A 26,809-nucleotide genomic window follows, 5' to 3' on the forward strand; every position below is an offset into this window, starting at 1 on the left:
GAGACGAAGAGGCAGGGTTCCTTTGGAAAGGCCTGGCTGGGTTTGGACCTTTGAGACTACGTGGAGCGGCAGGACAATGTCCTTTCGAATACTCCGGCTAGTTTCCCCTGGCCCTGAGCTGACTAGGGCTCTGTGACTTTGCCCTGACCTGTGGTCACCTGCGTATGCGGCTTCTCTTCTCTCCCCGGTGCATCCCACCCGCCTGACCCTCTCAGGGTCGGTAAGTGTGTGATTTCTTTTTCTGCCATGTCTTTGCCCTGATCGGGCTGAGAGCTTCTACAGCCTGGAGAAGCCTTTGCTGTGTTGAGTTCACTTCTCACATTGGGCCCCGGCCTCCAGAGCTGAGCTTCCGGTATGCACATCCCATACTGGAGGAGAGAGCCGTGGCTTGCGGGGTGGGATGGGGGGTGGGGGGGGTCCTCACAGTTCAAGGGAAAGGCCTTGGTCTCCGGATGTTCCCAGGTGAGACATAATGTCCCATAGTTTCCATTAAATCATACGCGGCTCTTCAGCCCGCTCCACACAGCTTTTAAAGACCCTTTAAAAATAAGCCCTGCATGGGAATGAACGCATCAAGCAGCACTATCTGTTAATGAAATTGCTTCCTGTTAATTTGAGTTTACAAAATAAATGGTTCTCGACAATCTGGCGTTGCTGTGATGGCCCCATCTCCCAGAGAAGGCTGCCCCGCCGTGGCCACCTGGGAGCCATGGCAACTGCCCGAGGGGACCCGGGGGCGGTGGTTTGCAACAAATCGTGAGCCTGGATTTCATTTCTTGGCCACTGGTCCCTTCCACAAACATTTTCTGAGCAGCTGTGGGCCTCTGCTTTGACCTGGGGAAGCAAATTTCAGTAGGGGCCCCAGCTGTCTTTACGTCTCCCTTTGCCTACTTACCAGGGCTCAGAAATGCACAGTTAATTGACAATTAACCTGCAGGGTAGGATGGGAGCTGACAAGTGAAGGGTGAGCAGGGGTGGCTGCTTCAACAAGGGGAGGGAGGGGTCGGGGCAGGAGGCCTGGACAGTGGGGGAGGGTGCGAGCAAAGGTGTGCAGGTGACCCCAGGGCCTAAGGGCCTGTGGGTGGAGTCACAAAACCTACCTCTGCCCACGCCCCTCTTTTGCAGCCATTATTTTATATGAGGGTTCAGGGCCTTTTGAAATTGAAGGTGTTAAACCACCAGAGATGTGGGGGGGGGGGAGGTGGCGAGCAAGGTCAGATTCTCGACCGGGTCTCCAGAGCAAGCTGGAATCTGGCCTGTGGATGCAGGAGCGAGGCGGAGCATCGCCTCACCCTGCACCCCCCGCCCCCCCCCCCCCGCAGCTTGAGGGCACCTGGGCGCATGCGTGGAGCCAGCCAGCCCTGAAGTCTGCGGGGCCTTGGCCCCGGCACCTGTGCCTGAGCCGTGCCTCTGTTGAACAGGCAGGCCAGGGCGGGTGGTTCAGCAGGTGTCTCCCATCTGGGGGTGGGGGGCTGCCTGTGGCAACAAGCCCAGCCTCTGGGCCTGTGCCGATACCTGGCTCCCGCTGTAGGATGGGGGCAGCTACGCCTGCCCTGCCAGCAGCATCCCCAGGGGAGGTCGGAAGTGTTTGGGACGGGAATTCCTGGGGCTTGGAGCCTTGTACAAGACGAAAAGGGCCCTGCTTTTCTCCTTTGAGGGTGTTGCTCAGCCCTGGTGAGTTTCTAAGGCAGGGTGCAGTTTGGCTGATGTACATTGTAAAGGTCCCGCTGTTTGTGGGGAGGGGGGCGGCAGGAAGGCTGGTGAGGGGCTGTTCAAGGAGAGTGGGTGCCAGGGCAGAGAGCCTTTAATCCATGGGAGACAGGGCTCCGGGGGCTGTGTGGTTCACTGTGAACGACAGTGGCCAGAGACCTGGCCAAGTTTCTGTGGTTAAGCAGGGATCCCATGTGCTACGAGTAGAATCAGAGGGAATCTGCTTTTTAGGAAAAACCACCGTTTTATACATTAAGAAAGTCATGGCGGGAGTTCCCCTCATGGCTCAGCAGTTAAAGAAGCAGAACAGGATCCACGAGGATGTGGGTTCCATCCCTGGCTTTGCTCGGTGGGTTGCAGATCTGGCATTGTTGTGAGCTGTGGTGTAGGTTGTAGACTCATCTCCAATCCCGCATTGCTATTGCTGTGGCTGTGGTGTAGGCCAGCGGCTGTAGCTCTGATTCAGCACCTAGCCTGGGAACCTCCATATACCACAGGTGTGGCCCTAAAAAGAAAAAAAAAAAAAAGTTAAAAAAAAAAAGTCACGGTGACCTATGTTCAGCCCCCACCTTCTCCTGGCCTTTGTGGCAGGGGGAGCTCAAGGTGGCAGGATGAGGGCTGAGGGTGTGTGGGAGGAGAGGCCTCGGTGAGGATGCAGGTGGTTTGGTGAAGATGGGCAGGCAGGGCTCAGGCCCCGGGCTCTCTGGGAGCGCTTGCTCAAGGACATGCTGGCCGATTGTCCTTGTTCCGGCCAGCTCCTGAACTTCCCATGTCCAGGATAACATGGGCTTGGCTGGGGTTTCCTCCACTCCCAGTTGCAGGGTCAAGGGCGTTCCCCAGCTCCCTGACACCTGGGTGACTTTGGCGTTTCTCCCAAGGGAGGGTCAAAGAGCAACACCTGCCCTGCATCTGGGAGGAAACGTCCAGCGTGGGGGTGTCCCAGTTGCCCGTCCCAGTTGGAGAACACATAGAAGTCCTCTTTGGGGACAGTCCTTTGTGTCTTTTCTGTGTGGGTCTCTCTCTCTCCGCATCTAGTGGCCTCTCGTGGCTATCAGTGGCACTTTTCTCCTCCTGGTGAGAAGGTAGATGGATGTCCCTACCTCCTTCTGGTCCTGGGCTCTTGGGGGACAAGCTGGGCAGTGTGTTTGTTTTTTGGCAGCATCAGCGGTCGTGGGAAGTTCCCGGGCCAGGGACTGAACCTGCGCTGCAGCTGCGGCAACACTGGATCCTTAACCTGCTGCACCACAAGGGAACTTCCTGGGCAGTGTTTTTTTTTGTTTTTGTTTTTTGTTTTTTTTTTGTCTTTTTGCCATTTCTTGGGCCGCTCCCACGGCATATGGAGTTTCCCAGGCTAGGGGTCGAATCGGAGCTGTAGCTGCCAGCCTACGCCAGAGCCACAGCAACGTGGGATCCGAGCTGCATCTGCAACTTACACTACAGCTCACGGCAATGCCAGATCCTTAAGCCACTGCGTGAGACCCGGGATCGGACGCGTGTCCTCAAGGATGCTAGTTGGGTTCATTACCCCAGAGCCACAACGGGAACTTGGCGCCAGTTCTTTCCTCTGTTGTTCCTGGGGTTGCAGGGTTATTACCAGGACACCACCTTCAAATGTAACCTTGGCTTCAGACACGGGTCAAGATGGCAAGAACGGACTTTAACATGGAGATCTTGCTGCATTTCTCGGTTCTGAGTGGCGATAAGAGGGACGGCTGTGATTGCGTCTGCAGTTTCCAATCACAAGCCATCATTTTACACACTCAGACATCTGTTTTAATATCCTAGTGGAGGGTGGCGGGTCATTGGTTCCCTTTTGTCCTGGACCCCTCAGTCAGGGCCCATCACCTTTATTATAAATTCTCAGGGATTTATTAGTAAATATCTGGGGAGCCTGACGCCACTCTGCAGCCCAGGGAGCTCAAAGTATCTGAGCGTGGGCCTGCCTGTCAATGTGTCCCCGGGGAGCCCAGGGGCTTCGAAGCGGGGGAACCGCAGGTCAGTGGGTGGGGAGAGAAGCCAGAGGGGCAGCTCCCTGGGAAGGAGGCCTGATGCCCTCTGGGGTCTGGTGCTCTGGAGATGGGGGTCAGAGCTGTGGGATAGGACCTGGAGGCTGAGGGAAAAGGTGGGAACTGGACCGCCTTGGCCTCCATCCCGGTTCTGCAGTGCACCTGCTGGATGCCTCTGGGCAAAGTATATAAGTCTCCTCCTCTGTCACGTGGAGATGATGATAATAGCCCTGCCTGCAGGGATGATGAGAAGGGGTAACAAGACTGTGAGCGAGGGCTCAGCATCATTCTGGGCACATGGCGAGACCCCACAAGTGGGATGTTAGTGCAGGAACGTGGAGGGAGATGGATGGATGGAGGAGCTGGGGCCAGGGAGGCGCAGAGGGCTGTCTGCAGGAGCACTCGGGCACCGGGATTGGCTGGTAGAGTGGCTTCAGTCATGGCTCCCCGTGGGAGGCTGCCGTCCCTGTGGCAGCTGCGGGCCTGTGCAGGGGAGGGAGAAGGTGCTGCCTGACCTCTGTGGTCTGGGAGAGCGGCCAGCGTCCCTGTATTGCAGGGTTCCTGCCTTGCTCAGCCGGGTCTCCATCCTGGCTGCTAGGTTGCTTTCCTAGTCATGGTGCCAGATTCTTGATCCACCTCCTAGTCCGCACATCCTGCTTCCACTCCTGCAGGAGCCGAGGTGCTGAGCGCGGCCCAGGAGGCGCTGTGATTGGGGGTAGGGGACTCGAGGCGAATGCTCCTCCGTGTCCTTTGTCCGGGGTTGGGTTCTGGCCGAGCTTCCTCTCTGTGTCCACGTGGTGGGGTATTCCCAGGACACAGGGATGATGGGGACCCCCCAGGTCTTTAGGCCTGCACCCCAGGCTTTGAGGTGTTGAAAGGGAGAGGGATTGGCTGGCCCCGGGCCTCTTTGGGCCCCTTGGCCCAGCTTGTCCTGGCATAGATGTGGCGGTAATTAGTTTTCAGGTGCTTGCAGGTCTGGGAAAGAAAAGATAGTTTTTGCCCCAAATGGGAAATGAGTGGCAGGAGAGGTCAGCTTGGCAGGGAACTTGTGCCGCCTTGTCTTCTGCCAGCTGGATTCTGAGGCGTCTCACTGGCAGCTGGGGCTCTGGTCTCAGTCCCCCCTGGGGTGGCTCTATGCTTCTCCCCTAGTGGATGAGGCAGTGCGACCAGCAGGAACCAGAGCCTGTCACTCGCCTCACTCTGTGCGCTCACTGGGCACTGACTTTTCTCTTCCTTTTTTTTTTTGGTTTTTAGGGCCACACCTGTGGCATATGGAGGTTCCCAGGCTAGGGGTCAAATCAGAGCTACTGCTGCTGTCCTGCGCCACAGCCACAGCAGCGCAGGATCTGAGCCACATCTGTGACCTACACCACAGCTCATGGCAGTGCTAGATCCTTAACCCACTGAGCGAGGCCAGGGATCGAACCTGCGTCCTCACGGGTGCTTATTGGGTTGGTTACAGCTGAGCCAGGATGGGAACGCCTCATACTTTTTTTTTTTTTTCTTCCCTCCATACTGATGTTCCTGTTTGTTTGTTTGTTTATTTATTTAGTCTTTCTGTCTTTTTAGGGCCACACCCACCACAGCATATGGAAGTCCCCAGGCTAGGGGTTGAATCGGAGCTGAAGCCGCTGGCCTACCCCACAGCTCACGGCAAGGCTGGATCCTTAACCCACGGAGCAAGGCCAGGGATCAAACCCATGTCCTCATGGATGCTAGTCAGGTTCGTTAACCCCTGAGCCACTACAGGAACCCCCAAATTATTAAAACTCAACTATTCCCGTTCAATTTTGTGCCTCCCCCCAGGAGAATGATTTGTAAAGGAAAATAAAACGATGTCCCTTCTTGGGGATTCAAGCTTGGCATCCGCTATGTGGTAGCGAGAGAGTGGCTTAGTCACCAGTGCTGGGGGCGAAATGGGAGTAGGGGACAGGCTTGTCCTTGCCTTCTCTTCCTTTTGTTCATCCCAAAGGTTATCTGCTCCCACAAGGGCCCATGGCGATGCTGGGGTGGGGAGCAGGGATGGGAGCAGGGATGGGGGCATCTGCCTTGTCCTTGCCCCTCTGGGGCTGGCATTCTCCTGGGGGTCTGAAAAAGGCCTGGCCTTTCCCTGGGGTCCACTCCAGCCCAGCCTGGAAGAGCAGTACGGAGGGGGCCCTTGGGCAAGGATGGGGGGGACTTTGTGGAGTGGTTCCATGTTGGGGCATCTCCTCAGAGTGTGCCCGGTCCATGAGGTCACCGGCGCTTGAGGTGAGGTTGGCATCTGCCACCTAGGCAGGGGGCAGACAGGTGGCTGAGCCCATTGTGGATCGTTCACAGAGACTCTGGAGGCCTCAGTGATGGGTTAAAGCGGATATAGGAATTGTGTCCCCACCACACTTGTCGGGCTGCAGAAGCACCAGGCCCTGCGATTCCACAGTCCAGGCAACATCTAGGGGATGAGCTGGAATCTCCCTCCTGACAGTGACCCCAAAACTTGCACACAGACCTGGGGGCCGAGAACCCACTCTATTTCTCCTCTGGGAAGGGACAGTCTGGAGTTCTGAGAACTCCCCCCCCCCTTCTTTTTGTTTTTTTTTAGGGACACACTGGCGGCATATGGAGGTTCCCAAGCTAGGGGTCAAATCAGAGCTGTAGCTGCTGGCCTACCCCACAGCCACAGCAGCATCAGATCTGAGCTGTGTCTGTGACCTACACCAACAGCTCACAGCAACACTGGATCCTTAACCCATTGAGCAACGCCAGGGATCGAACCCTTGTCTTCATGGATCCTAGTCAATTTTGTTACCTCTAAGCTCTGAGGGGACCTCCAAATTCCCTCTTTCTAACAGCGCTGACCTCCCTTCTCTGGGCAGGTGGGGTGACCAGGTGGAAGAGAAGGGCCTGCTTGGCAATGTCTTGCTAAGGGGGCAGAGCTGTAATCTTTGAAATTGTGGGCCTTTTTTCCATGGTGCCCTAAGTTTTGGGGCTCAACCCAAACTTCAACATGGGCAGAGTGCATTGATATCATGTCCTCCTCTTCCCCAGGAGATCGGCCTGCTCCAGGAACAGCTCTTTCAGGGACTCGATCCTCCCTGTCCCCTGGCCTGGCTGGGTGCCTTCATCAGAGCACAAAGCTATGAGAACTGCTGACGCCATCAGCCTGTCACTGCAGCACGTTTGATACTTAGCACCTGCTCGGAACGAGGCAGTTTCTGCCTCCTGAGCCTGAAGTCCAAGGGCAGAGGGTTCAAGGTGAGTCTGGTTGGGGTGAGAGGTGTGAAGCTCAGGCTTTGACTCTTCCCTGTTACCCACTTGATCTGAGCCAGTGTCCCTGAGCCTCAGGTGCTGCTGGCTTGTGTCTGTATCTCCTTGTTACCAATGGGGCTGCAGCCTCATTTGTCTGATTGATGGCTAATAGTCTCCTGGTTTGTACCTTTTCTCAGCACTTTAATAATGATCCATGAACCTATCTCCCTGGACTTAGATTTGGAGGGTCTGAGTCTCCAGGAACCCTTTTTTTTTCTGTCTTTTTAGGGGCTGCACCTGCAGCATGTGGGAGCTCCCAGGCTAGGGGCTAAAATGGAGCTCTAGCTGCCACAGCCACACCAGATCCACGCCATAGCTCACGGCAACAGCGGATCCTTAACCCACTGACTGAGGCCCGAGATCAAACCTATATCCTCATGGATACTAGTTGCTTTCATTACTACTGAGCCACAACGGGAACTCTGTCCGGGAGCCATTTCGATTTTTACAAATTTTGTAAAGTAACCGGGGGATTTAAACTCTCTCCTGGCTGGCACATCTTCACACGTGTTTTTTTGACCCTTAGGACCCAACATGCTCTGCCCAAGTATTTCGTGATTGCCGTTTATGTCTATGAACAGGGTGGGTCAGGGACTGGGGCAGTGCCTGGGTTGTGTTCTCTTCATTGGCTCTGGGCCCGTCTGCTGGGCTCTAGTAGATCCCGTCGGCCCTGCTGAGCCTGGAGGCTGCTGCCCTCCCTCCTGGAGCCACTTTCTTGCGTGTTTCCGGTTCGCGCATGTGGCTTCCAGCTTATGCGGAAGTAAAGACTCTGACGTCTTCTTCAGTTGGGGGGAGTGTGGTGCAGCCCGGCTGCCGACATCCTGCCCAAATGCAGTGTTTGTGGCGGAGGGGCTTTGGGTTTGATGGAGAGCCCTCTTTTCTCTTGCACCCAGGTCGCATCACCAGGAACGGAGCTGGTCACATCACTGGGCTTGGTCTCTGGGTTAAGTTCGTCATGCTTGGTCATTTTTCTCTCGGGACAGATCTTCTCCTGGGGGATGCTTCACTGTCAGCAAATGGACACCCAGGGAGCTCCTTTTATTATATTGTCAAGCTTGCTGGTCATGGGACCAGCCGGAACCACCTCCCATACTCAGGGTTTTTCCTGGCGGTGGCTCAGGGGTGGTGTTTTTCGCTGAAGAATCTTGAAGGGCCAACAAGATGAGGGCTGCATGTGGGGTGGGGATGGACAAGGCAGATAGAGCTGCCCATGGGTACGGGTAGGTGGTTCTGGTTGAGAGGACCCCAAATTTTTGAGGGAGAAGCCTACTGCTTCTTTTCCCATGGTGTCACTGGTGCCTCAGGGGTGCGCCTGGGAGAACAGTGGGGTGTGTATCTGAAAGCATATGGACCAGTGGCCCGGAGCCTCCCCATACTCTCACTCAAGGGAGAAGTAGATGAAGGGCAGGTGTCCTGAGTCTGTGTGCTCTTGGTACCAGGAGTCAGTCTAGGGCCACTGGGGGCTGACATCTGGACTAAGTCTTGCGTATTCTTCCTTTGAGAAATGGTGCTTGGTCCCAGGTCTTGGAACCCTGATCTTGTCCTTTATTCTTTATCCATCTCGATAATAACTGTTCATTAGAGGCATCATGAGGAGCAAAATCGATGGTCCCTGCCCTCATGGAGCTTAGGTTCAGGTGGGCCAGTCTTTTAATAACCACGCGGAGGAGAGCAGCCTTGTAAACTTGGACGAGCATTGTAAGAAAAAGGGAGGACCTCCTGCCATGGGAAGGCAGCTTGAAGCTGAGACCTGAAGTGAAACCTTGAGATGATGACGCAAGAAAGATGGGGTGTGATGGGCCTTGGGACGGGAGGGTCCAGGTGAGTTCAAGGGACCGAATGAAGGCTGGTGGTTGGTGTGCAGAGATGAAGGGGCTCCTGGGAGTGGGAGGCGGAATGGGCCAGAGAAGCTAGAGCCAGTCCACACAGAGCCATGGAGCCTGGGCAGGAAATGGGGTCTTTATCCCAAGACCAATGGGATTGTACTGAAGGCTTTAAGCAGAGGATGAGTGACTCTGGGATCCTCCAGGAGCCAGAATGGCAGTGAGGAGGCCAGTTAGCCGATGCCTGCAGGTGTCCTGATGAGACACAGTCGTGGCTTGGACCAGATGGTGGAGGTGAAGATGCAAGATGCAGAGAGGGGCACTTATTTGCGAGATGTGAAAGAAGTGGCTTCACCAGGACCTGGGGGAAGTTGGGGATGCTGTGGGAGGTGGGGCAGGTGCTGAGGGGAGCTCCCAGGTGCCTGGTTTGCCAGCAGGGTGGTTGGCTGCGTGAAGGAGCCACTCCCTTCAGGTGGGGAAGTCAGGTTCAGTGGAGAGAATCACTAGCTGGAGAGAATCACTAGCTCAGATTTGGATGGTCGAGTTTTTTATTGATTGATTGATTGATTGTCTTTTCTAGGGCCGCTCTTGCAGCCTATGGAGGTTCCCAGGCTAGGGGTCAAATTGGAGCCATAGCTGCTGGCCTACACCAGAGCCACAGCAACATGGAATCCGAGCCACGTCTGTGACCTACACCACAGCTCACGGCAACCCTGGATCCTTAGCCCCCTGAGTGAGGCCAGGGATCGAACCTGCAACCTCATGCTTCCTAGTCGGATTTGTTAACCGCTGAGCCACGACGGGAACTCCTGGATGGTTGAGTTTTAAATGTCCCTTATTTTGTAATGATGTTGCAGTGTCTGAGAGGAAAGGTCGAGGGGGCTGTTGGCTATTTTTGTCTGACACTTGGGGTAGAGAGCTGGCTGGAGATAGAGGGCTGAGAGTCACGTGGTAACAGAATACACAGGCCTTAGGGAAGTGTCCAAGCGGGGAGGGATTGGTCGCCTTCCGCTGAGCAGGTGGCCTGTTGCCCTACTTCCCGCCGGTCTGTCCATCCCACGCTGTGTGGAGCTGCTTACTCTGGGGTTCGAGAGCCCAGGCGTGCAGGTCCTGGCCTCTGGGGGTAGGGTTCCAGACACCAGGATGTGGGTTCCTTCCATGCGCGAGCTGTGGCTGAAGACCAGTGGTCCTGCCCCTCTCTTTTGTGACTGTCACCTGCCTCTATGTGGCTTGATGTCTAGACACTCCCAGAGTCCATCTCCACCTGGGAGCTGGCTTCCCACTCCTGCCAGGAGCCCTTACCATAAATACTCCTGGACTGTGTGTGTTTTTTGTTTGTTTGTTTGTTTTTTAGCGCTGCACCCATGGCATATGGAGGTTCCCAGGCTAGGGGTTGAATCAGAGCAGTAGCTGCCGGCCTGCACCACAGCCACAGCCACGCAGGATCCTAGCCACGTCTGCGACCTACACAACGGCTCACGACAACGCCAGATCCTTAACCCACTGAGCGAGGCCAGGGATCGAACCTGCGTCCTCATGGATGCTAGTCAGATTTGTTAACTGCTGAGCCACGACGGGAACTCCAAATACTGCTGGACTTGGAAAGCCAAAGCTCCTGACCCCCCAGAGCCCAGGAATACTGCTGTGCTGCCCCATCTAGGCTGTTACCATGAGGGCCATTGAGACTTCGGTCCCAGCAAGAGGACTTGGTGGCTTTCTCTGGGGAGACGGGAGGATCAAGCTGTTTGCTCACACATGTGACCCTGGTCTCTGTCACGCATCGTTTTAGCTGGGCTGTCACTCTGCTGAAAGTGACGCCCACTGCTTTTCCTTCTGGAGAAAATTGTTAAGTGTTCAGAAAAATAAATTCCTTGGCGGGGTTGAAGATAGCCTTTTTCCTCTTCTTTATTCATTGTTATGAATTGCAATCAAAGACAGTTTAATGGTGAAATTGCTATAAACTGGTGGAGAAAACATTTCTTTGGGTATTAGTTTTGTTTTAGTAAATTATAAAGCAATGATTTAACGTGCCACCTTCAGGATTATTTCTGCCTCTCAGTGGGATAATAGCATCAGTGAGATCTACTACAGCCTTCATTTTCTAGAGAGCCCAGATAAATAATCTCCCACTATGCTCCGGAGCAAACTAAATTACCTGTGACTTTTGATATCTCCCATCCAGAACAACGAGGATGTCACTTTGAGTGGGTGGCATGGGGGAGAGACTACAGATCCCTGGGAAGTCTGCTGCCAAGGAGGCAGATTTAAAGATTTAAGCTGGGACCCCAGGAGGGACTCTGCCTGTGAACATGTGTGCACGGGTTTCGCAGGGGCCGTGCTGCACCAAGGCTCGGGGGCCACAGGCATGTGGGGTTCTGGAGAAGAGGGAGGAGGCTGCGATTAAGAGTGAGGAGCCCAGACAGCCCCCCTGATGACACAGGCCGTCAGTGGGCCATAAGCTTCTCAACTGGTTATTTAATAAAGATTTTCTGAGTCCTACTGTGTGCCAGCCACCTGCTTGCCAGGCACTGTTTTGGTTACAGTTTCTGTATCTGCTCTTGGGGGAGGTCAGAGTGCAGAGGGGCCCTAGAACCAGCAGGTGCATCGTGCACAGGGAAAGCGGTAGGTGCAGCAGGTCTTCTGCTGCTGGGAAGGCATCACTGAGCTGAGCTCTGGCCAAGCCTTGAAGGCGGTAAGGACTTTTCTGAGCAGAAATGGGAAGGAACCCTGTTACAGGCAGAAGGAGCAGGATGGGCGGAGGCCCTGAGGGGTGAAGTTCTGGGCTGAAGGCACCTGTAGGCCATGCTCTCCAGAGCGTGCTATTTCTGGGAGGCAGGATGGGAGGAACGTGGGACCACTTGGGGAGGGCTCCTCCTCGTGGGCCTGCCTTGGGAGTGGATTGGCTCTGGGACCTTGGGTGAGACTTTTGGGCCTCCTCTGCTCAGCGTCAAACCGCCTCCCCTACCCCTGCTCCATGCAGGGGGCTGCCTGTGGGAAAGTGTGCGAGGGAAGGGGGCGGCAGTGTAGACAGTGGGCAGCCTGGGCTCCAGTCTGCCGCATCACTTTCACTGGCACCCTAGACTTCGGGTAAGTCACCCCGGCTCTCCGAGTGTCATTTCTTCACCTCGAGGATGAGAGGGGCTTCCCTGCCCCACAGGCTCCTGGGCGGTTTCTGTGAAGCCATGAAATCTCCAAGTATGTGAGAACTGGGTCGTCTTTGACCTGGGGACCAATAGCCCTATATTTCTCCAGCCTCCTTGGCTGGTCCTGGAGAAGGGCGAAATCACCCGAGAGAGAGAAGGTTGAATCTGCACGGGGCTAGAGCTGGTTAAGAGGCAGCTTGGCTGGATGGCGTCCTGGAGCCCCATCTCTCAGGGAGCTGGCAGAACCCTGCGTGTGGAGAAGGCTGCGATGGTGGATCTGACTGACTGTGGTTGGGAGCAATTACCTGGGGGCTTCTAAGAAGTGGGGATGGCCTTCCAAGGGGGTATAGTTCAGTAACTCGGGGTGACTACACTGTTTGGAGGAGGCCCGTCTGGCCACTGCGGGGCTGGGTTTGGTAGAGGGATAGCGCCGACTTGGGGCCGGACCTTAATTTCCGCTGGGACCATGGAGGAGGGGTTGGTTATCTGCAGTGCCCATTGTCTTTCTGTCCTTCCTGTCACGTTGCTCAGCTAGTCCTCTGATGAAAGGTTTTGCAAATGCTTCACAAATATCAATTGGAAAAGGCCCCCAAATTATTAGGGTGACCCCATGTCTAGGTCTGGCCTTAAAAAGTGCTAGGTGCCAGCTGTGTCACTATCGAGCACTTGAGGAGTTCCTGTCGTGGCTCAGCAGAAACAAATCTGACAAGCATTCATGAGGACGCAGGTTCGATCCCTGGCCTCGCTCAGTGGGTTAAGGATCCAGCGATGTCGTGAGCTGTGGTGTAAGTTGCAGATGGGGCTTGGATCCCGCGTTGCTGTGGTTGTGGTGTAGGCTGGTAGCTACAGCTCCGATTCGACCCCTGGCCTGGGAACCTCCATATGCCTCCGGTGTGGCCCTAAAAAAAAAAAAAAAAAAAAGAAAAAAAATTAAAATAAATTACCATTCTACTTACTAACAGTAATGGGGTCCTTATCTCTGTTTGAAAGGTGTGTAGAATCCCTTCCATGCAAGTCTGCCTTCTAGTCTGTCTTCTATTTGGGAATGATTCTAAGGGAACAGATGTTAGGGACCGTGGAGAGTGAAACAGAGAAGAAGAAAAGCAAGTACAGGAGTTCCCGTCGTGGCGCAGTGGTTAACGAATCAGACAAGGAACCATGAGGTTGCAGGTTCGGTCCCTGCCCTTGCTCAGTGGGTTAATGATCCGGCGTTGCCGTGAGCTGTGGTGTAGGTCGCAGACATAGCTCGGATCCCACGTTGCTGTGAAATGTGGCTTGTCTGAATTGAGATGTGCTATAAGTATACACATCGGCTTTTAAAGACTTTGTACGAAAAATGTGAATGATTGTGCGAGTTTTTATACAGAATACATGTGGAATGATAATATTTTAGATATATTTGTTAAGTAAAATATGCTAAAATTAATTCCACCTTTTTAAAAACTTTTTTTAATGTCACTAGAAATTTTTTGGGGGGCTCTTTTTAGGGCCGCACACGTGGCACAAGGAAGTTCCCAGGCTAGGGGTCGAACTGGAGCTACAGCTGCCGGCCTACGCCACAGCCACAGCAATGCCGGATTCGAGCTGCGTCTGCAACCTACACCATAGCTCACGGCAATGCTGGATCCTTAACCCACTCAGTGAGGCCGGGGATCAAACCCTTGTCCTCATGGATATTAGTAGGGTTCTTTACCACTGAGCCACCACGGGAACTCTGTAGGAAATTTAATACTCAATCTGTGACTCACATTTTATATTTACTGGACAGCGCTGGTCTAGAGGCTGAAAGGAGGGAGCGGGGTAGATGAGGGGACCGTTTGCGTCTTGTAAAGAGACACCGCCCCCGCCTGCTCCCGCACATGAGCAGCTCTGCTCTGGGCAGCCGGATGTCAGTCCTTGGCAGCTTCACATGGGATGTCACTCCCCTCTTCTGCCTTCTGGGTCTGCTCGGAGACTGTCCCTGGACTCGGCTGGGATGGGGCAGGCAGGGCTGGGCAACCAGAATGAGCTGCTTGAGGATCCCAGACAGAGAATACATTCAGGTCTCCAGAGGAACTCACTGCCTTGGCTTTATTCCCAAAGGCCCCTCTTCACTGGACCGAGAGGTCCTTCTGGATGGGAAGCAGCTCATACTCATTCCTGTAACCACAGAACCTGGCGTAGATCCTTCATGCGGGAGGCTGGTTGGATAGATGGGTGAGTGGAGATGTGGCAGGATGGTTTTTTGTGGACATAAATGAACCTAGAAATTGAGAACATTGCAGCTGGATGAATGGTTGGCTGGATTGGAGCTCAGAGAGACGGACAGATGGCTGGTTGGGTGGAAGAACAGATGAATAAAAAGGGGGATGCAAAAGAGGACGGCGGGAGTTTCCGTCGTGGCGCAGTGGTTAACGAATCCGACTAGGAACCATGAGGTTGCAGGTTCAGTCCCTGCCCTTGCTCAGTGGGTTAGGGATCCGGCGTTGCCCTGAGCTGTGGTGTAGGTTGCAGACGTGGCTCGGATCCCGCGTTGCTGTGGCTCTGGTGTAGGCCGGCGGCTACAGCTCTGATTCGACCCCTAGCCTGGGAACCTCCATATGCTGCGGGAGCGGCCCAAGAAATAGCTAAAAAGGCAAAAAAAAAAAAAAAAAAAAAAAAAAAAAGAGGACAGCAAATCTGCAGATGGATGGCTGAAAGGAGGATGGACAGGTGGCTGGCGGGACAGACGCATAAGTAGGTGGAGTGGATCAACGGAAGATGGATGATTAGGCGGGTGGGTAATTGGGTGGCGGGTTGATGGAGGATGGAGAGAGGATGAATGAAGCCGTTGATTCCACCACAAGCCCTGGCCAAGCCCTGCTGAGGTCAGCATGTCCTGTGGTCCCCGCGTGGCACGTTTCTCTCCCCTGACGGACATGTCTGGAGATGCTCCAGGCTCTCGCTGGATTCTCGAGAGTTCTCGTTGCTCTGGTTGTGCTAATTGAGTCTCTCCGCCTCATTAGAACTGTCGGCTCCCTGGTGGGCCACCCCCTTCAGTTTCAGGGGGCAGGTTGGGACAGGATGTGCATGGGGTGCAGAGGATGATGTGTTTGTTAGCCCGCGTGTGGGGGCGTCTTTATGACTCCATCATCCTTCTATACACACCTCACAGGACTTTCCACATAACCAAGGAATCGAGTCTCCTCCGCGTGACTGAGGAGAAGAGGGTGGCGAAGCCGTCGAAAGGGTTCTGAGTTCACAGGATGGGGAGACAGGACGGAAAGACAAGACTTCTTAGGACCCTCTTCCTGACCCACCCTCATGCACGCAGACACGGACCTTCCAGAAAGTGCTTTCTCTCCTAGCCCAGACTCCTTTCTCAGCAGTCCCAGGTCATGGGGAAAGCCTGTCTCCTTTGGGAACAATGAGTCTCAGAGAGAAGAAAGGCCTGGATTTGAATCGTCTCTCTGGAGGTGGCAGGAATGGGCGCTGGGATGGGAAGCTCTTGGTCACCCTCGTGACAGGGCACCTGTAGGCGAGGAGGGGAGAACAGACGCCTCCATCCTGGCGAGGCCCTGTCACTGCCCAGGGCCCTTGGGGGCGACATGCCAGATCTGGTCCTTTCCAAGTTCCGGATTTTCTGCATCAGCAAAGGCTTTAATCATCCTGATCAGCAGTCAGCTCATCACCATTAACCAAATTACATTTCAAGCAGGATTCCCGGAGAGGTTCTGTTGCAAATGGTGCAGAAGGACGAGGGGGCTTTTCTGCACACCATAGCTTGTTCCGCACCCTGGGGAGTTGGGGGATGTTCGCTTTCCAGCAGTGGTTTCCTCAGAAAATGCACAAATCTGTAATCTAAGAAGTGCATGGATCATTTTTTTCCCCTGTGAAATATACCTCCCCCCCCCAGAGAGTGAGAGAGAAAGAGAGAGAGACAACTGGACCTCTTTTTACTAACTGCCAGTACAGTTAAGCATCTAGAAGAAATGCACAAATCTCTCAAAGCCTGGATGGGACTAACACTCAACTTTGCTGAAGGTTGTTTTTTTTTTTTTTTTTTTTTTTTTTGTCTTTGTCCTTTTAGGGCTGAACCCTTGGCACATGGAGGTTCCCAGGCTAGGGGTCTAATCAGAGCTATAGCTGCTGCCTACACTAGAACCACAGCAACTCGGGATCTGAGCCGCGTCTGCAACCTACACCACAGCTCACGGCAACGCCGGATCCTTAACCCACTGAGAGAGGCCAGGGATGGAGCCTGCAATCTCATGGTTCCTAGTCAGATTTCTTTCCAGTGCACCACACAGGGAACTCCGAAGGTTTTTTTTTTTAATGGGACCACCAATTAGGAGTTATCAGCAAACTTCATAAATGTTCTCTTTTTATCCATTTACGTCTTTGCATTTTTTTTGGTCTTTTTATGGCCGCATCTACGGCATATGGAGGTTTTCCAGGCTAGAGGTCTAATTAGAGCTGTAACTGCTGGCCTATGCCACAGTCACAGCAGTGACAGATCCCAGCTGTGTCTGCAACCTATACCACAGCTCATGGCAATGATGGATCCTTGACCCACTGAGCGAGGCCAGGGATTGAAATCACATCCTCATGGATACTAGTCAGATTCATTAACCACTGAGCCACGATGGGAACTCCCTGTTTATGTCTTTGAAGACTGGGTCTTCTAGCATCTGCTCCCATTTCTGCTTTGTCTTCAAAATGCCCCTTCTCCAGTAAAGACAAATCTATTCTTACGTAGATTCTTATGTAGTGACCTTCAGACTCTCCTTGTTCTCATCCTGTTCTGATCCCTCACCCTGACCAGTCCCATGAAGGGAGATTGGTCTCTAAGCCACTTTGGCCAAATTTGCCGGAGTGACTGCGGCTTGGCTGTGCAGGCTGCAGTACAAGGTTTGGCCTCCGGGAAGGTGAAGGTGGACAGAAAAGAAGTCAGGGATGCTGAGGGTGCGGTGCCCTCCGATGGTGCATTATCTTCAGAAAAGTGCTCGTATAACCATCTTTGGTTCTGAGGAACAGAAGCCCCCTCTTGCTAGTTAGTGGGGCGTGATGGTGCGAGAAAAAAGAATGGATGTATGTGTGCTTGGGTCACCTTGCTGTACAGTAGAAAATTGACACAACACAGTAAACCAGCTGTAATGGAAGCCAATAAAAATCCTTATAAAAAATTGTTCAAAGGACACAGGAATTGCTTTCAGACCCCAAAGACAGGGAGGAAGCTGGGATTCAGGAACGGGCTGAGACTGGAACTTGGAAGGTTGCTCTTAGCCTCCTTTTCTCCCCTCCCTCTGGCTCCTCCCCCTTCTCCAGACTCCCCCTCTTCCTCCCCAGTGTCTCCCCCCTCCCTAGTACCTCTTTCTCTGCAGACCAGCTTTCTTTCCTTCTCGGGGCGTAAAGAGGAAGATGGCCCCCCGACCCCTGGAGCTGTCACTTGGCACACAGTTCCAGTCACGTGAGGAAAGTAACGTGAGCATCCTGAGTTCAGATACCTGGAGAGGATGCTCACTGATGCATCTTGGCTCATGTGGTCTCCCCAGGTCTAGTCACCTGTGGTCAGGAGGCACAGACGTAGCTGCCGGGACCCGCCCTTGTGGGAAGGCACATTCTCAGGGGGGATGGGATGGCTCATGGGCTGTGCAGACTCCCCCAAGGTGTTTGCTATAGGAGGTACTTGTTGGACAAATAAAAGTGGGGAGGCCTGCTTATGGGACTCTCCTGGCTATTAACATGGCTCTGATCAAATTATATATGCTTTTGCTCTATTGCATTATCGTTTTAGTAGTTTTTCATATTATTACATATTTTTATAGACTTCAAGTGGCATTATTATAAATTGCTTAATCCTTTTCTTTTTGTGGGACACTTATTTAAAAGCTTTTTCAAGCACCATGGTTAATATAGCAATAGTCCTCTGTATGTATAAGGCTCTTTCTAGATTTTGTATAATTTTCTGTGGAATAGATTGCTAAAGGTAGAATTAAAGGTTCAGGCTCTTGTTTGCAAATGAAAGAGTCCACTGGGGATATTTAAGCAGGAAGGACTCTTTACAGGAGATAATAGATATCTCTGGGGTATTAGGGTGGTGATGCAGAGAACCAGGCTGGCGTATGACTGCCAGGGACAGTGCAGCTGGGATCTGTGTTCCATCCCATTGTGGGACTTTTCAGTGAAATGCTGCTGCTGCCACTTCCTGTGGCTTTGCTTCATGACTCCCAGGTTCTGGACTCTAGAAAATCTGCCATAGGTTCTTTAGGAGAACCGGTTGCCTTCAATAGCACAGTATTAGAAAGTTGTACTCTTTACACATGGCTCTCATTTCACCTCTCCCTTCTGAATCCAGGTCTCATATGGGTGAATCCTCCTGGCAAACCTTGGGACACGTGTCTTCAGTCTAGCAATGGGGAAGTCTGATAGGTGGATCCTTGGATTCTTAGTGCAAGGTGGTAAGACTCATGTGAAACTACCAAGATATTAAAAAGATATCAGATATTGGCATTTCCTGGTGGCCAAAAGGTTAAGGATCTGGTGTTGTCACTGCTGTGGCTTGGGTCACTCGCTGCTGTGGTGTGGGTTTGATCCCTGGCCTGGGAACTTCCATATGCTGTGGATGTGGCCACCTCCAAAAATTAAATAAATAAAAAAAGATGTCAGGAGGCCATGAATGATGGATGGCTAGTATGTATTCAGATGTAATTTTAGAGGAAAGGCTATACAGGCTGGAGTAGTGGCTAAGGGATATCATCAAGAACCCAGGTACTTTCTGTTTTTCAGTGTATGGACAATGTGTGTCCTCATGGTCCAAAACAGCTGCCATAGCTCCAAGTATCACATCATTATTTGATAGACTCTCAAGGAAGAAGGAAAGGGGTAGGAAGAAAAGGGACCTTTTTCTTAAGTGCTTTCTATGCAGAGCTTAAAGTTTCGAGCAGACTTGCTTTTATAAGTCAACTGCATATTCCTACACACATCACTGGCAAAAGGTAACAAAACTACCATGGTTGCTTAGATGTGGACCCTGTTCCCTAAAGTTGAGGTTCTGTTAGTAGGAAAGAAGTAGGAATAGCTTTTGAGAAAGCAATAGTAGCTGCCATAACGGGAATTAACTTTTATTTATTTTTGTATGAATATTTTAGGATTTCTGCTACCTCTTGCCAAATTGTTTCCAAAAGGGTTGTATCAAACTAAGTTCTTATGAACATGTGAGTATGTCTATTTTACCATCTTCTTGCCAACTAGTGAGTTTTGCATACTTATTAATAACACAGTACTAAACCCTTGTTCTGATAGTTTTTTAGATTAAATTATCTGGAATTTTATAGAAATACAGTCTTATCCTAAGTGAGTGAATGAAAATGATCGTATAGTTTCATTTTAATAGCTGTAGTTTTTTTTTTTTTTTTTTCGTCTTTTTGCCATTTCTTGGGCTGCTCCTGCGGCATATGGAGGTTCCCAGGATAGGGGTCAAATTGGAGCCATAGCCACCAGCCTACACTAGAGCCACAGCAACTCGGGATCCGAGTTGCATCTGCAACCTACACCACAGCTCACGGCAATGCCGGATCCTTAACCCACTGAGCGAGGCCAGGGACCGAACCCACAACCTCATGATTCCCAGTTGGATTCGTTAACCACTGCGCCACGACGGGAACTCCTGGCTATAGTTTTTTTAAAAAAAATTATTTATTTTTTGGCTGTGCCCACAGCATGTGGAAGTTCCCCAGGCCAAGGACTGAAGCTGGGTCATAGCAGTGACCCGAGCCGCTGCAGTGACAATGCTGGATCCTTAATCCACTGTGACACAGGGAAATCGAACATTTATAGCATTAAATGCTGTTTCTTACTGTATTGATCAGGCCTTTCTGAAGAGTCTGAGAAAATGGTGATAACATGCTTCCCTGTCTTACTGATTTTTTTGTCTTTTTTTTTTTTAGGGGCACACCCACAGCATAGGAACTTCCCAGGATAGGGTTCGAAGTGGAGCTGTAGCCGCCAGCCTACACCACAGCCACAGCAACATGGGCTCAAAGGCATGTCAGTGACCTACACCATAGCTCATGGCAGTGCAGGATCCTTAACCCACTGATCGAGGCCAGGGGTTGAACCCATGTCCTCATGGTTCCTAGTCAGGTTCATTACTGTTGAGCCATGATGGGAACTCCTGTCTTCCTGATTTTAATGTCAACAGTCAAGTGTTAAGCTGGTGAGTGTGATTTGTGCTCATCATTTGAGAGAAGTCTGATTCCTCAAATTTAAACTATTGGTTCTAAGATGCACCAAGTTAATGGTGGCCTGGTGGGAAGGAGTTACTTAATATTAACTTAATGCATTGATTGAAAGATATGATTTCAACAATGTGAAAGGAATAGAATAACCAAGGGGAATATTTATATATTTTCTTCCCATTGATAGTGTCATATAATTAAATACAAATTGTTTGAATAAAAACAGGATACTCATGGAAGATAAATTCTTTATATAATATATACTTTATTATGTTCAAAAAGTATCATTCTATTCCCAGATTTTAGAATTTTCATGAGGTAAAGATGTTGAATTTAAGAAGAGTCTAAGCATTAGGGTGTCACTAAAAAATTGATGCCCTGATCTGAGAGATTATACGACTAATTTCCTAACACCAAGTCATTTTTGCAATTGTAGGATAGAGCCTACTTTAGTGTTAAATATTATTCTTTTGGGAGTTCCTGTCATGGCTCCAGGGGTAATGAACCCGACGAGTATCCACAAGGACACAGGTTCCTGTCCCTGGCCTCGCTCAGTGGGTTAAGGATCCAGTGCTGCCGTGAGCTGTGGTGTAGGTTGCAGGTGCAGCTTGGATCCAGCATTGGTGTGGCTGTGGTGTAGGTCAGCAGCTACAGCTCTGATTCGACCCCTAGCCCAGTAACTTCCATATTCTGTGGGTGTGGCCCTAAAAATATGTAATTAATATTACATTGATTTCTATTTTCTGGTATTTTATTTAGGATTATTACCTTATTTTCTTTCTTTTTTATTACTCAAATGAATTTATCACATCTGTAGTTGTATAATGATCATAACAATCTGATTTCACAGGATTTCCATACCACAGCCCAAACACATCCCCCCACCCCCCAAACTGTCTCCTCTGGAGACCATAAGTTTTTCAATGTCTGTGAGTCAGCGTCTGTTCTACAAAGAAGTTCAGTCTCTCCTTTTTTCAGATTCCACATGTCAGTGAAAGCATTTGATGTTGGTGTCTCATTGTATGGCTGACTTCACTTAGCACTGAAGTTTCTAGGTCCATCCATATTGCAAAAAATGCTGATATTTCATTCTTTTTAACGGCTGAGTAATATTCCATTGTGTATATGTACCCCATCTTCTGGATCTACTCCTCTGTCGATGGATATTTAGGTTGTTTTCATGTTTTGGCTATTGTAAATAGTGCTGCAATGAACATTGGAGTACACGTGTCTTTGCAAGTAGTGGTTTTCTCTGGGTAGATGCCCAGGAGTGGGATTGCTGGATCTACCGTATTTTCTTAAGTGAGCAAATCCATGTTGTTTATTATTTCTCTCGGATTTCGATGTCAGAGTTATGATAATTTCATAAAACAAATTAGATTGCTGTTCAACTTTTTTTTTTTTCACATGGCAATACAGTTCACAGGACAGGAATTAGCAGTTTCTTCTTTAAATTTAATTTCATTGGAGTATAGTTGACTTACAATGTTGTGTTAGTTTCAGGTGTACAGCAATGTGAATCAGTTATACATATATCCACTCCTTTTCAGATTCTTTTTTTTTTTTTTTTTTTTTTTTTTAGAGTTGCACCTGCAGCATAAGGAAGTTCCTGCTAGTGGTGGAATTGGAGCTGCAGCTGGAGCCACAGCCACAGCCACAGCAAGGCCAGATCCATCTGCAACCTATGCCACAGCTGGCAGCAGCACCGAATCCTTAACCCACTGAGCAAGGCCAGGGATGGAACCTGCATCCTCAGGGACATTATGTTGGGTTCTCAACCCACTGAGCCACAAAGGGGAACCCCTCAGATTCTTTTCCCATATAGGTCACTATAAAGCATTAAGTAGATTTCCCTGTGCTATTCAGTAGGTCCTTGCTACTCATCCATTTCATATATGAAGAGTATCCATGGACACTTGCCTCCATCTCATCTCCATCTTCCAGAAGCCTGGAGGGACTGCTCATGGGGGGAGGGGTGGTACGGCACACCTGCCCCCCAAGCTCTAATGCACGCTAAGATAGTCCCAGCAAAAACGGATGCCTTTATTAGAAGTCTTTCTTAGGTTCAGCCTACTCGGTCTTACTCCTCACATGCAAATGTGAACGAAGCAAGCTCTCTACCTCTTCCTCCATGGGGCAAGGACATTTTGGGAAATGCAAGTTGGGTCTCAGGGGCTCTGTTGGACACAGGGATGAGTGAGATGAGGGCTGGCCTTCCGGTAGGTCCCAGTTGAAGGTGGTGGGGCAAGGGCTGGGAAGGGTAGGGGTTCAAGCAGACTGGGGGTGATGTAAGCTGAGTGTTGGGACTTGGCTGGGGGGTGTGGACTGGAGGGACAAGGTGGGTGAGGGGGCCCGGCCGGAGATGACCAGAGGCTAAGGGGGAGTCCTGATGGTCACAGAGGAGGAGGTGTGAGTCCTGTAAGATCCCGAGGGCCCAGCCTCCCAGCACGTCCTCTGTACCAGTTGTTCCCAGGGGCTCTGAAAAAGCTGAAGGACGAATTCAAAATCCCTGGCTGACAAAATCAACTTTGGGAAGTGAAGTTGCCGGCAGAGGAGATAACCTCTAGGTATTGTCACAAAGTTTGTGGTACCCTTTGACGGGCCTCATTTATTTTTGGCAGAAGGTTAAAAACTATACAAATAATTTTAATGGACATAATTATGTTCTCATCGGAAAATAATGTGACCCAGTTTCATAATGACTCAAAAATGATCACTGGGTGAACGGCTATTCATTAGTGAAGAGCTTTGGAAAAAAATGCGAATAGATTTGGAAAGCTTTGTTAATAAGCCATTACGTTATGTCTGGGGGTCAAATCACCATGTCGTGTCAAAGCATAGATGTATGGCTCCGTTTTTCATCATTTCGAGATAGTTAAGCATGTACCGTGCATCTGACTGGGCAGATTTGAGACACGAAAACCATATATCTGCATTAGGAAGGGAACGGATCATTTCCAGCCAAAATGGAGATCAAAGCTCTTTCGACATCCATTTGGCAAGAGCATGCACATTTTATAGCTTCTCCAAAAGTAGTCGTGATTTTAGCATCGCACGTTCCTTTCTCTCTCTCCATGGCCTTCTCTCAAGCCCAGAGAGGAAGATCACATGTTGTCAGGAACTTAGGACTTGGACGTGGAAGTCCCGCCAGTCCAGCCATTTGCTCTTGCTCGTGGGCTGGGGGTATTTCTAAGTCCTCTTTGCGTTTCCCCAGAGTGGGTCGGGGGGGACACAGCATGGCCCTCTCCTCTCAGGGAGACCCTCACGCTTTTGGGGGTGGGCTTCTGGCATCCCTTTTAGCCCCACACCCTTCTTCTCTCCCTGGAACTTGGGGGAGCATCCCCACCTCCTAGACTTGCCCAGAGTCCTCATCGGGGAGCGGAAGGGGTTGAGGCTTATGGAGTGACTCTGTGCTGTGCTGGACACTCTGTTTCTAAGCCTCCACTGGAGCAGGTCCCATCATCCTTGTGTCACCAGCGAGGGAACTGCAGCTCCAGGAGGTGAGGGGATCCTGCAAGGTTGCTTATCTCGGGAAGGAAGCTCAGGGCTTGGAGAGAATCTTTAGGTCCAATATGCCCTCTGATGTGTGACTTAGCCATGAAGAGGTCACCTAGCCCAGGCGTCACCGCCTCTTCTGGAGGGATGCTCACCACCAAATGACGTGTTCCCTTCAGCGGGAGTAATGAGTATATATGCTCATTGTTTAAGCCAAAACCCATACAAAGTAAAAGATGATGGCTCCCCATGCCCTTTCTAAACCTGTTCATCAGAGGAAGTCACTTGTTAGCACTTGACTGTGTATCATTCCGAATATCTTCCTATGCATGTATAAATATGTACATTTTTTTTTAGGGGCTGCACCCACGGCATGTGGAGGTTCCTAGGCCAGGGTTCAAATTGGAACCTCAGCTGCCAGCCACAGCCACAGCCACAGCCACACCAGATCTGAGCCATGTCTGAGACCTGCACCACAGCTCACAGCAACGCTGGATCATCAACCTGTTGATCGAGGCCAGGGATCGAACCCACGTCCTCATGGATACTGGTCAGATTCATTTTCGCAGAGATACAACAGGAACTCCGAATACGTACTTTTTTTTTTTTTTTTTGTCTTTTTGCCATTTCTTGGGCCACTCCTGTGGCATATGGAGGTTCCCAGGCTAGGGGTCCAAACGGAGCTGTAGCCACTGGCCTACACCAGAGCCACAGCAATGCAGGATCCGAGCTGCATCTGCAACCTACACCACAGCTCACAGCAAAACCGGATCATTAACCCACTGAGCAAGGGCAGGAATCGAACCTGCAACCTAATGGTTCCTAGTCGGATTCGTTAACCACTGCGCCATGATGGGAACTCCCGAATACATATATTTTTAAAGTGTAAGTAGGATCACAGGTATTGCTCTGACATGCTTCTCTCAACCGTAAACTGGGCATGTGCTTTTGGCTATGTGTATGCTGCTACTTCAGTCTATTGATTTATCGTCTACCAGCTCTCCAGCTATCAGCTGTCCATCACTTATCTATCTCTCTATCCATCAATCTTTATCTGTCGAGTTGGTTCAACCTTCCAAACCCAGTCTTCAAAGTAGGTCTGATTATTTTTCACCCCTTCTGTCTTCTTGTCTCTTAACTGGATTATCATTTGTAGACTCCTACTTGCAACCTCCGCTTCCACGCTTCCCCTGTCCTGGAGGGTCTTTTGGACCCAGCCGTCAGAGTGTGCCTTTCAAAATGCAAGTTGGAAAAACAAACAAACAAAAACCAAAATGCAAGTTGGGCTGCCTCACTTCTCTGCTCAAAACCTTCCCATCAGAGCAAAAGCCAGGGTCTTCCTGTGGCCTTGGAGGCTCCGTGGTCTGCCTCCTGCTGCCAGCCTGATCCGTTCTTTTGCCTCCCCCAGGCACCTCTCTCCCCTGTGTTGGCTGTGCTCCTGCTGCGCTGGCTTCCTTGCTGTTCTTTGAACTTGCCAAGCATGCCGCCGTCTCTAGGTCTTTGGATGTACCATTTGTGTTGCTTGGGATGGTCTTCCCAGAAAGAAGACTTCTCTTTCCTCCTTTCAAATGTGTGCTCGAATGTGCAAAGGCCTTGCCTGTCTACCCCTGTATTGACTGATATAATTTCTTACAGGGATTAAAAAAAAATCATGGGCACACACACCCCAAGTCTAAGCCAGCATTCTAGTCACTGATGGACTATAAAAGCATTCCAATTTACACGAGGAAAAAGACAAATCTGTTGACTTAGCCTCTCTGTTGAGGCACCTGCACTGCTGGATTAGGCAGAAAAAGAAGGGATGAGAAGGACTGGAGGCCCTGGGCTGGTGACTGAATTTCTAGAGGGCAAGTAGGCCAATAAGATGTTGGGAAGAGGAGGGTGGGGTCAGAGGGTGACGTTTGAATTAATGATGCTAACAGAGGGGTCCGGTTGGAAGATGACAAGGTCCAAGCTGTGGCTGCAGTGGCGTGGAAGAGGAGGACACTGGAGTGAGGTGGGCTGGGACGTGGAGGTCAGGGTGCAGGATGGGTTATCCAGGTGGCTGTCACCAAGGAGGGGGCAAGGAGTGGAGGTGGAGGGGAAGAGGGGGGCCAGGTGCCCAAGTCTTAGATGAGCGATTTGCCAATCACTGGGTGACACAGTGCGGAGGCTCTTGAAGGTGGGGAAAGTATGGATGTGACAGCAGAGAGAGAAAGGACCCCTCTTCCCATCCTCTAGAGCCTGGGGGGAGTGGCGTCCCCCATGGAAAGCCAGGTTTCAGAGAAGGCAGCCTTTTGAACAGAGGCCGAAGAAATGGGAGAATTTTAAAATTATGGCGCGGTAGTGCTAGAAGGCCTAGGGGGAAGCCAGGCTGTTAAAGGAACTCTGTCCTAGAGAATTACAGATCTTAAAATTTCCAATTGAAAATTTTAGACATTCTTAATAACAGAGTATATTTCTAGCATTTCGTATTTATTTCCCTTCACTGTTTACCAATTTACGTTTAATGAACATTTGGTTGAGGCCAAAGAAAGGGCTGCTTGCTTTCCATCTGCTTAATGATTCCTCTGCCGTCCCAGCTGCTGCATCAGCTCCCGAGTTGGAAGGAAAAACCCTTGTGGTTGTAATTGTGTCCCCTTTTCTGGTAACCTCGTACCCCAGTCCATGAGCCAGCGGGCCAGGTTCTGGTTGGATTCCCACCCTCTGAACAGCAAAGCCTGGGCATAGACATCTGTACTGTCACAGAAACTCCAAGGCAGTGTGGGGGCCACCTTCCATGGTGTCTTGGCTGTGTCTTGGCTGAGACTCCTGGAGGGGGCTGTCTAAGTGCATAAGACCCCCTCTTTACTCCAGGTTCTGGGGAAAGTCAGCTTACTCTAGGATTACATGAGAGATCGCCAAGAAGAATGACCAGCAGATCTCCTGGTACACAGTAGGTGGTTTTTTCCCCCCTGTTCATCAAAAGGCATCTTGACAGCCTTTGACAGGGTTGGATGGGGTTTGCTCAGCCCCCACGTGGCGGGAATGATGCTGGCTGTAGTCCCATCTATCAGGACCATGGCTGTTGTGGCAAAGTGGCTGATGTACAGCCATGAATCACGGTGCGAGAACGGCTCATGATTGCCTTATATGTGTTTTCACTTCTCAAATTTAAAACCATTTAC

At 51.0% G+C, this 26,809-nt stretch overlaps 1 long non-coding RNA gene across 1 annotated transcript in view; it reads left to right on the forward strand.

The window, feature by feature from the left end:
- The window catches only part of LOC110259479 (uncharacterized), an 85,910-nt gene continuing 59,101 nt past the window's right edge, over nt 1-26,809 (forward strand). The window contains exons 1-2 of the long non-coding RNA XR_014838794.1: nt 1-220; nt 6,744-6,950. This is a non-coding gene — a long non-coding RNA (uncharacterized LOC110259479). The remainder of the gene's footprint in view (nt 221-6,743; nt 6,951-26,809) is intronic.

Source organism: Sus scrofa, chromosome 2, assembly GCF_054392235.1.
Source record: "Sus scrofa isolate SSC_HxYL_T2T_F1_AM1 chromosome 2, Sscrofa_HxYL_maternal_Yorkshire_Landrace_v2.0, whole genome shotgun sequence".
In the NCBI taxonomy this organism is placed as follows: domain Eukaryota; kingdom Metazoa; phylum Chordata; class Mammalia; order Artiodactyla; family Suidae; genus Sus; species Sus scrofa.